Consider the following 11,366-nt stretch of genomic DNA (forward strand, 5'->3'; position numbering starts at 1 on the left):
AAAGGAGTACTTGTCGAAAGCTTATGCTCAAATAAATTGGTTAGTCTCTAAGGTGCCACAAGTACTCCTTTTCTTTTTGGTTTTATATGTAATTTTGACAGATAAGATTAATATTTATTTGTAAGAATTTGTTTGTATTTATCTAGTTAAACTTTTAGTTTAATTTTTTATCAATATTATTGTTCACAGTTGTGGGGAATGGGGGGGGTCAGACAATATTTTAGTCAGACAATAATTATTTTATGACAGTGGACACGGAGATTCAAAAAGTTAAAAAGTGTAAGTTCTCAAGCAGCATTTTCTTTACTGTGCCTATTTGTAAATTTCAGTTATCATCAATGGAAATTTTTCTCCATGGTTTGTGTGTACAGTGAAATCAATATTTACTGACATCTACCGATAAAATCTAATCCTTCCAAGTCGAGGGATATTCAATTCACAGGCCAAAAACTTGGTTAAGCTGGAATCAATGTTTCAAAGGCCTGATTCTGACGTACGCTAAGGCAGCTTGGCATCAGTGTAAAGGAGACGCAGTGTCAAAAGTGTTGCCAACATTCATGATTTTATAATGAGTCTCGTGAACATAAGAACGGCCAGACTGGGTCAGACCGGTAGTCCATCTAGCCCAGTATCCTGTCTTCTGACAGTGGCCAATGCCAGGTGCTTCAGAGGGAATGAACAGAACTGGTAATCATCCAGTGATCCAGCCCCTGTCACCCATTCCCAGCTTCTAGCAAACAGAGGCTATGGACACTTCAGAGAATGGTTTTGCCTGTTATTTGGTGGGTTTGTTAAAGCCCCAGCTCCTGGAAGCATGTGATGAGGTGAGACTCTTGGCTTTTGTTTCCTAAACAAAGGAAGGTTTTGCTTCGTTGATAGCAGAGAAAAATGTAACAATGTGATCCAAGTGCAGCCTAAAGGTCTGAGAAGCCAGATGGCAAATAGAAAGAACCCAACATTTATTATTAACTATTATTTTTAAGTCTCATGGTTTTTAAGGTGATCTCATCATTTCAGAGGTTCTGACTAATGAGTTTTAAAAGTTTGGAGTTGGCAATACTGTGAGAATTCAGGCCTTAACTCTGTATTCACTACCCGTGGAAAGCCCCCTAATTTAATGTGATCATTTACGTAAAACAGCACAGTCAACAGAAAGGGAAACGGAGAGGGCAAGGTGTGGGAATGCGCATGGAGCCGGGCTGTAGGCCCAAGCAGCAAATGAGCCCAGGCCCCCTGGAGTAAGGGTGAAGTAAAGAGATAAATTACAATGTTCATTTTTATGTTTAGGTCCTTAGAGCCTTTGCTGGAGAACATGAACTAATCACTGCCTGGTCTGAAACGCCAGGCCTGAAAACACAAACTGATCACTGCCAATGCAGTACAGCCAGCACCACATCATCAAAAATCTTGAGGTTGGCTGAAGGAAACTTGAAGGTTTTTCTTCTAAAAAATTACATTCTGGCGTTTTCGTTTGTTTCTGAGCGTTCATGATTCACTCTGGTCACGTTCTCAACCTTTTCTGCTCCGCCCTGAGAGCAAGAAACTGACCTTTGTTAAAGTGAGAGCTGAGATTGTCACATAATCACAGGATTCCAGGAGCTGGGGTGTTATGAGAAACACCAGCTAGTGAAAGAGTTAATGTGAAATGAGGAAAGTTTCTGACAACCCCAGTGTGATGTTTTTGTGATTTGATGTGGACAGAAAACAGCTGCACCTCTAGCAATTGCAGGTCCTTACCTGGCCCCCATCACTGCACTGTCTGAGCACCTCACAAACGCCAGTGAACTTAGCCTCACCATACTGCTGTGCACAGATGACCCATACCTGTTGACAGCGGGGGGGGGTGGTGCGCAGAGTGAGGGCAGCACCTTCAGCTGATGTTACTGAGCATGTTCGGTCTGTGAGAGCATGGTCACTACAAGCCAAGCAGCAAATCTGGGGGACACCCATGCGCTCCCCTGCCCCCCCCAACACTGTGCCCTGCGGCTGTGAGATGGGGAGGGGCTGTTTCCCGCATTTTAGAAGAGGGGAAATTCAGGCCCAGACACAATAAGTGACTTGCCTGACTTCACACAGATCAGGGAAATGAACCTGGGTCTGCTCAGGGTAACTTAGCACCTTCGCTACTGGGCAAACTTTTTCCTCTGCAGCCGGAACCTGGGAGAAGAGGATAAGGAGACGGATGGACACGCACAGACACAGGGTTTGTCTGATAATCATCTCACTGACCCTCCCCGCAGGAACTAGGCCAGCCTGTGCAGAGTCAGGTGATAATGGTGATGTCACCAGTCCTTGATGTGGCCTTTCTCCTTGGCCCAATTCTGACCCGATAATCACTATGTGGACTGCTTCTGCAGGGGGAAAATACGAGCCACAGATCCTAATCTGGGTTTTGTCTGACTCTGGGCAGAGGAGTGTCAGGCCGGAGAGATGGGACAATGGGGCCTGTTCAGCACACAGAGCTGGACATGCTCAAGCCCACAATGAGCAGCAATCTGCCCCGCTGCACAGGCTCTTTGCTGCTGGAGCTGCCTGCAAATGTTTCCCACCAACGCATTTGCTGCCATAGATCTAGATTCTGACTCGTGTTGTACCATTGTTCCTTTGACATGAGCAATCAGCCAGTGTTGGGGCCTTGCTAGGTTCTTCCATTGGCAGGAGAAATTGATTATAGGAGTCAGGTATTTCTTTGATGCAATCTTTATTATTTACAAAGAATTTCCACACATTCGTGTGCCCTGAACACAGTACAAACAAACAGCAGCCGGCAGTTTCCTTACTCAGAAATGCACGTCTGCCTTTCCAGGGAACCGTATGCCTGAAGCAAGCTCTGTCTCTCCATGTCCTGCAGGGATCAAACTCACGACTGCTTCTCTTGGCTTTCTGCCTCACGCACACCAAGCTGCCGGCCAATCCCTCAGCCCCTGTGTTTCCAGCTCGATCCAGGGAAACCCATCTTAGGCTTGGTCTAAACTTAACACTTAGATCAACCTACTGACGTCATTCAGGGCTGTGAAACATTGTGTGCTCTGAGTGCCACAGCTAGATGGACCTGACCCCCGGTGCAGACAATGGAATTCTGCCGATGATCTGGCTACAGCCTCTCAGAAAGGGGGATTAACTAGAGCAATGGAAAAAACATTTCCATCAGTGCAGGATGCATCTACACTATGGCACTTCAGTGACACAGCTGTAGCTCTGCTGCCGTGGTGACTGTAGTGTAGACATACCCTTATTCTTCCTGAGGCCTGGTCTACACCTACAACTTAGGTTGGCCAAGCTACATTGCTCAGAGCTGTGAAAACTTTCACACCCTCTGTGACGTAGTTAGGTCGATCTAACCCCTGATGTAGATGCAGATAGGTCAAGGGAAGAATTCTTTGTCACCCTAACTACTGTCTTGCCCAGAGATGGATTAACTGCACTGATAGAAAAAACCCTTCTATAGATGTAGGAAGAGTCTACCCTAGCCACTCATTTCTACTGGATATTGGGATGAATGCGTACTCCCCAGTCCCTGGCTCTCCCTCTCCCAGGCTCCCTGCTGGCGTGGAGCCTCTAGCTTCTCCCCAAACCCCCAAATCCCAGTTAATTAATTCTGTTTCCCTGCTACCCCTACATTTGCCTGTCCCCAGCCCAGCTGTTAATTCTGCCCCAGCAGCCCTTACATCCCCGTGCTGCAGGGAGGTAGTGGGGAGGAGCTTCCAGGGGTCTAAGAGGCCAGAGGGTTGGGTAGACAGGAGTCCTCCAGGTCATAGGTACTAGGATGACTGTGGCTAGAGAAGAAGCAACCTCCAGGGACATAGAGACTAGGGCTTGTGAGGCTAGAGAGGCTGATCTCAGGGTCCCCAGTGGGCTATTTCCCCCCACTCCCCGGGTCTCAGGGACACAGGCGGAGGCAGGGGCGGATTCTCTCCCCAGGGATGGGGCCCGGCGGGAAAGTGAAGATCGGGGCCTCGTCACCAGCCTCGATAAACGTCACCTGCCCCCGGCCACAGTCCAGACAAACCCGGATCCTGCTGGGGGCCCGGCTCCGGGGCAGGGGGGGTCCCAGGGGAAGTGAAAGCCTCGTACTGACCCCCCACCACCCAACAGAATCCCAGTCTCATTATATTTGGTGTGTTTGTTAAAGCCCCAGTTCCTGGAAGCATGTGATGAGGTGAGACTTTCGGCTTTCATTTTCTAAGCAATGGCAGTTTCTAGCCCTCTCGGTTGCAGAGAAAATCTGGAAAAAGTCACTGAAATGCCGCCTAAAGGTCTGAGCAACCAAAAGGTAAATAGAAACAATCAAACATTTATTATTATTACATTTCATGATTTTGAGGAGCCTGACTTGTGCTTTGTAAATGCCTGGGGTTGGCAATACTGTGCCAAACAGGTGCTGACTTCTAGTTTTCCCTCGAGGTGCTCCACCCCCGCGCCACCCCAAGTCCCCGCCCCCCACTCCGCCCCTTTCCCCAAGGCCCTGCCCTCACTCCCCCACATCTGGCACACCCCTTGCTCTACCCCTTCCTGCCCCCACTCCACCCCCTCCCTGACGCCTCCACCCGCCCATAGAATCATAGAATCTCAGGGTTGGAAGGGACCTCAGGAGGTCATCTAGTCCCACCCCCTGCTCAAAGCAGGACCAATCCCACCACTCGCTGCTCTCCGCCCTCCCACAACCCCTCACCGACCCCAAGCCACCAAATAGCTGTTTGGTGGTGGTGCCGAACAGTGGTGGCTGGTGGGTGCTGAGCACCCACTATTTTCTTTCCTGAGGCTCCAGCCCCGGAGCACCCAGGAAGTCGGTGCCTATGCTGTGCCAGTGAGAATTCAGGAATTAAATCTCAATCCGTTACCCAGGGAAAGCTCCCTAAAGCAGCGTCATCATTTATCTAAAACAGCACAATCAACAGAAAGTGAAACAGACAGAGCGGGCAAGCTATGGGACTGTGCACAGAGCTGGGCTGTGGGCACCATCCCCCTGAACTAGGGGTGAAATGAAAAGATAAAGGCGAATGTTCATTTTAATATTTAGGTCCTTAGGCCCAGATCCTCCAAGGTGCATAGGCTCCTAACTCCCACTGGCAGCAGTGGGCATTAGATTCCTAAATACTTTTGAAAACCTGAGGCTTAGCGTCTCACCTGGAGAAAACAGGCCTGGAAACATAAACTGATCAATGGCCTTGCAGTACTGACAGCACACAAGTGTTCAAAATTCATGAGATTGGCTGGAGGGATCATGAGATCTTTTCTAAAACCAATCACATTTTTGTTTCTGAGTGATGAGGTTTCACTCTGGTCACATTCTCAAGTTTTTCTACTCAACCACAAGAGAAAGTAACTCTTCAGACTTTCAAGCTTTTCTAGCAAGAAACTTTTTATGTATTAAAAAAAGAGATTCTCCTATATTCACTGGATTCCTGGAGCTGGGGCTTTAAGAAAAGCAACAGATATTGAAAGAATCCAGATGAAATTAGGAGAGTTTGTAATAACACCCTTGTGATTTGTGTGTGATTTGATGTGGAAGCCATCCTCCTAGTGTCCTGGGCATCCTGCCCCAAGTGACTAGTGAGGAGACATTCCTATACTCCCGCTATTGCTTTCCCAGTTTATTCCTCTGGGCATCCTTCTAAGACACATTTCTCTGTGCTCCCAAGGAAGGGTTCTGTCTCTTGTTCATCTGCAAAGCTCCGCCAGCTAACAACTGGGACAGTTTCCTTAATCACTGACAACACCTCTCCTGCCCCTGCGCCTAAGGGCATGATGCCTTCTGCTGGAAAGGAGCTAGTCTAAGCCCCTCCCATACTTGGAAGCACACTGCTTCCCTGTGTTACAGAGTCACAGGAATCCTCACCCACTTCAACGGTTTCTGAGATTCCCTGTCCCTTCTCTGGGCTCTCCTCTGGGACACATTTCTCTATACTCCCTAAAGCCGGGTTTGTTTCTGGAGTTACCAGATTTGCCTGTTACTGTGGGATACGCTCATTTATTAGGGTTTCAGAGTAGCAGCCGTGTTAGTCTGTATTCGCAAAAAGAAAAGGAGGACTTGTGGCACCTTAGAGACTAACCAATTTATTTGAGCATAGGCTCTCTTTGATCAGAGCCTTTCTCAGTCAAGGCAACAGGACAAGCGCATTGCCTCCTGCTGAGTTGATGTACTGTAATGGTGAGAGATTGTACCAGCCTGGAAGTATACTGAAGGAAATGAAGAGTATAAATTATCCTCCACATGTCCCACTACAATGAATCCAACCCACAGGTCACTTGGGCAGAAGTCTCAAGGTCAGGCTGCTGCACAGTTTGCACAGTAAGTGGCGCTGCAAAATAACTGATCTTTAAATGCCCTCACGCTCCGAAGAGGTGATGGACACAGACGTACCCCAGGCAGGCTCGTTTGGAAGCCAACGACTTTATGCGGCCACCCCACGGCCACGTTTTGGCCAAACAGGACAAGGCAGCAAATAAGAACAACCTGACGGATCAGTAACTGGCCGCACCTCGCTCCCCCGGGCTGCTGCAGGCAGCACATCGCTGCCGGGAGCAGCGTCCCGCCCCGCCCCGCCCCGCCCCGCCGGCAGCGGCTCTGCAGGAGCTCGCTGCAGCGGGGGCCGCGCCCTGCGCCCCCCCCCGGCAGACCAGAGACTGCGGCGGGCGGCGCGCGCCGGCACCGAGCAGCTGCCTGCACCGCCCCGGCCGGGCTGCCCAGCGGCGCCGGGGCCCTCCAGCTGCCGGGACCGCAGCGCCTCCCCCGGCTCAGACTCCCCGCAACGGCGCCGCGCGCAGGGAGCCGCCCAGCCCGGGCTCGCTGCAGCCCGGCTGGGCTTCCTCGCGCCTGCCTGAGAGACCCGCGCGCCCCTTCGACTCTACCCCGCCCCGCCCTGCCATTGGCTGCTCAGCCAGGCCGACCCCGCCTCCCGACCGCTCTGTCAGTCACGGGCGGATGCCCCCCGTGCCCGGCGTAGGGGATTTTGGGTGATGTAGTTTTTGTGCGGCGGAAGTGACGCCGGCCCCTCGGCGGTCAGGCGGAGCGTCAGCGAGCGCGTGTCGCGGGGGCGGGGCTCGGGGCGTTGTCGGTCGCCCAGGGAACAGCCGAGCCCCGGCGCCCGGTGCGGGCGAGGGCCACGTCCCGGCATTGCCTGTCCCCCGGGGAGTCTGGCCCCGTGTTTGCCCCACCGTGGCCACAAGCTCCGCCCCTTCCGGAGTGTCCCAGCCTGGCGCCTGGCCCCGGCGCGAGGGAGGGGCGGTGAGCCCAGCCCAGCCCCAGCCCCAGGGCTGTGTGAGGACGGGCCCAGGCTGGGTGAATGGGGCCTGCTCGTGGGAAGGAGCCGGGGCAGCTTTTCTCCCCCCCTCCTCCTCCTCCTCTCCCCACGCGCTCATAAGAGCGGCCAGACTGGGTCCGACCAAAGGTCCGTCCAGCCCAGCGTCCTGTCGTCTGCCGGTGGCCAGCGCCAGGAGCCCCGGAGGGAAGGAACAGAGCAGACGGTCGTCCAGTGACCCATCCCCGGTCGCCCATTGCCAGCTTCTGGCAAACAGGCTAGGGACACTTCAGAGCCTGGTTCCCCTGCCACACCCTTCTTGTCTCCCATGGCCTTTTCAAAACCCCTCTGTGCCAGGGAATATTTAAACATGGGTCACTCTCCCTGGTCTGTGCAGAGTGGGAGCCCCCCAGGGCAGGAGCCATGTCTGTGGGGTCTTTCCTAGACGTGCCCGGTGCTGAGGGGCTAGAGGGATATTATTGGGTCGTCACAATAACTCCACAGGTGTGCAAAGGGTCTGTTTAGCCAGGGCCGTCCTGAGGATTTATGGTACCCTAGGCGGGATTATTAAACTGGTGCCCCTATGCCTGACTTGTTCGTAGCAACACAAACATAAGCTTACAGAATTGGAAAACTTGCCACATGCACTTTATTAAAAACAGTTTAACTTATTTAAGCACACTGTAATGCTGGTGGACTAGCACTAAAGAATTAGCGCAATAGAAAAAAATCTGATGTATTGGCAGAATGATGCAAATAATATTTTTTTTTTAAATTTAAAGTGTCAACATTTTATTGGAAAATTATATGAAGAGGTATTGAAATGCTATTGTAGTGATAATCAAGATGGCCCATTTAGACAGTTGACAAGAAGGTGTGAGGATACTTAACATGGGGAAATAGTATCCTCACACCTTCTTGCCAACTGTCTAAATGGACCATCTTGATTATCACTAGAAAGTTTTTTTCTCCTGCTGATAATAGCTCATCTTAATTAATTAGCCTCTTACTCCAGCTTTTCATGTTCTCTGTATGTGTGTATATATATAATCTTCTTACTATATGTTCCATTCTATGCATCCGATGAAGTGGGCTGTAGCCCATGAAAGCTTATGCTCAAATAAATTTGTTCGTCTCTAAGGTGCCACAAGTCCTCCTGTTCTTTTTATAAAATCACGGCTGATAAAGTCTGTGGCTAACACAGCTGGGAGGAGTGGTAAACAATGCTAATGATGGGGCAGTCATACAGAGCAGCCTGGATCATTTGGTATACTGGGATTAGTAAAACAAATGCATTAGTACTATCAAAAGCAAGGCCCTATATCTAGGAACAAAGACTGGTGTCCATAGCTAGAGCATAGGGAACTGTATCCTGGAAAGCAGTGACTGTGAAAAAGGATTTGTGCATCACAGAGGACAAACAACTGAACGTGAACTCCCATTCCTAATGTGATCCTTGGATGTATAAACGGGAGCAGCGAGTAGGAGCAGGGAGGTGATTTTACTTCTGTATATGGGCTTGGTGGAACTGATATTAGATACAGTTCTGGTGCCAACAGTCTAAAAAGGATGTTGATCATTGGAGAGGCTGCAGAAAAGATCCCCACAAATGATCTGAGGTTCTGAAGAAAATGCCTTACAGCAAAAGACATAGGGGTAGGGTGATACTGTAAGGAAGCAGAGGCAGAGGGAGCTGCTTTTTGGGCACAGGACTGGAGTGTGGAGCTTGGGATTTCTGCAGAAGCCAGTGTACTGCAAATCCCCATGGCTGTTCAAGGAAACAGGACTTTGTGTGTATTTCTGTAAATCAATGGGTGACACTGGGAATAATCCTGACTCCATGTCCACCATTTCTTATCTGAACGGAGCCCCCTGACCAGCCCCCAGCTTCCAGATACCACTCAGACAAAGGGGCATCAAGGACTGTAACAAACAATGTTAATCATACGGTTAGAAAGAACTGCAAAAGTCTCTAACCCCCAAGTGACAGGCATGGAGCAAATGGCTTTGAATAGTCATTATTCACATTGTGTAATGTGATTGGTCATCTAAGTCACCTGGGGTGGATTTAGTCATCCAGTCAGAGAACAGAAAGGTTATAAACAATGGAGGAACAATTGATAAGTACCATAATTGTAGGAGGCTCTACCTCCATCACGTCTAATAATGCCAATCCTTGTATGGGGCCGTGGAGTATCTAGGGCAGGAACTCTTGTATAGTTAGGTGGACGCGCAGGACCCAGCGCAGTGGCGCTCAGAGTCAGAAGTGGGGCTTTTAGATCTGTAGTTCTCAACCAGGGCTACGTGTACCCCTGGGGGTACGCAGAGGTCTTCCAGGGGATACATCAACTCACCTAGATAGTTACCTAGTTTTACAGCAGGCTACATGAGAAGCACTAGCGAAGTCAGTACAAACTAAAATTTCATACAATGACTTGTTTATACTGCTCTATATACTCTACACTGAAATATAAGTACAATATTTATATTACAATCTATTTATTTCACAATTATATGGTAACAATGAGAAAGTCAGCACTTTTTCAGTAATAGTGGCTGAGACACTTGTATTTTCATGTCTGATTGTGGAAGCAAGTCGTTTTTCAGTGAGGTATAACTTGAGGGTACAGCAGACAAATCAGACTCCTGAAAGGGGCACAGTAGACTGGAAAGGTTGAGAGCCATGGCTCTAGATGATACATAACACAAGTGTTATTCAGGGGTCCTGAGTTTGTGGTGACGTGAGGGGATGGGACAGGAGTCTGTGTCCACTAAGGGTCCTGCCCAGGGAAACAGGGATAGTGAAGCAGAGAGCAGCCCCTGTGGTGGGGGTGACCCCCTAACAACCCCTTCTCGGCCCAATCTGGGGCAGTAAAACAGTCTGTCAGGGTCTGGCCAGCTCTGCTATTAGGAGCTGGGCGAGGCTGTTCCCTAAACGGGCTCCTGGCTCTGATGTTCATTAACCACGGGGCGAGTCACCTTCTTCAGCAACATGTCAATTTTAACAGGTCTAAAGGGGAACAGAATTTGATTGTGAGACGTGAGGGGAAAAGTTGGTCACTGGGGGGTTTAACCCCCTCCCCCTGCAAGCCCCTAACATGAAGAATGACTCAGGGCAACAGTTTCCCTCCAAAAAAGGAGAAGTTGCTGCAAATAAAGTATGTGAGGGGGAAAAAATCCAAATCTGAGCGGATTTTCCATCAGTAACTGATAATTACATGGGAAAGAGCAAAACCGGAGGAGATTTAACATCAATGTTCAATTATTCATGAGATGTAAAGGAGGTCCCGTATTCCTGTTCCTGTTGCCACCCCTTATCAGGGTTCTCAGCACTCTTCATCCGTGGGTGGTAGGGGGACCCAGGCCCACCCTCTCCTCTGGGTCCCAGCCCAGGGAGCCTGAGTGACGCAATCCGGGACCGTTTATTTAAATCCCCTCCTGCTTCCTGCCTCAGGGCCTTGCCAGGTATTTCCTGCCTGCTACCTTCTCCGATCCCTTCTGACAGAGAACTGCTTTCTGTGGGCAGCTTCCTCCAGTCTTCCCCTTCCCTGGGTCTCCCTGTAGCTCCCCCAGGGCAGATCCTGACCAGAGCTGAGAGCTGGGTGAGGGCAGCAGCTTCACTGATGTTCACACAGCTCAGAGCCTTTCCTCAGGCGCATTAACAAATAACAGAGAGGAGGAGAGGAGCCCAGTGAGTGCGAGGGGGCCAGTAAGTGAGTGGGGCATTTCCTGCCTTGCGGGAGTCTCTGCCCAGGGAGGGGACTAAAATGGCCACAAGGGTGCACCACGGGGGCAGGAGTGAGAGCACCAGGGTCCTGCTGTACGGGTCGCTCTGTGCTGCAGACTCAGCCATGTGGGGGAGCTGGTCCCAGCGATGGAGGGAGGGGTGAGCTGGGGAAGGGGATTCAGTAGCTGGGCCAGGGGAAGGGGAGTGAGAGCCCAGCCCCCAGGGCTGTGTGAGTGATGGGCCCAGGCTGGGTTAATGGGACCCGCTCCCAGACAGCGCTCCCCTCCCCCAGTATGTTTTACCCAGCCCAGTCCACTGTGACAGATAGCTCTCAGCACAGGGCAATCCTGACACAGCTAGTGTCTTCTCTGACCCATCACAATTTGCTGCCCCTCCCC

This window comes from Eretmochelys imbricata, chromosome 14 (assembly GCF_965152235.1).
Source record: "Eretmochelys imbricata isolate rEreImb1 chromosome 14, rEreImb1.hap1, whole genome shotgun sequence".
NCBI classification, from domain to species: domain Eukaryota; kingdom Metazoa; phylum Chordata; order Testudines; family Cheloniidae; genus Eretmochelys; species Eretmochelys imbricata.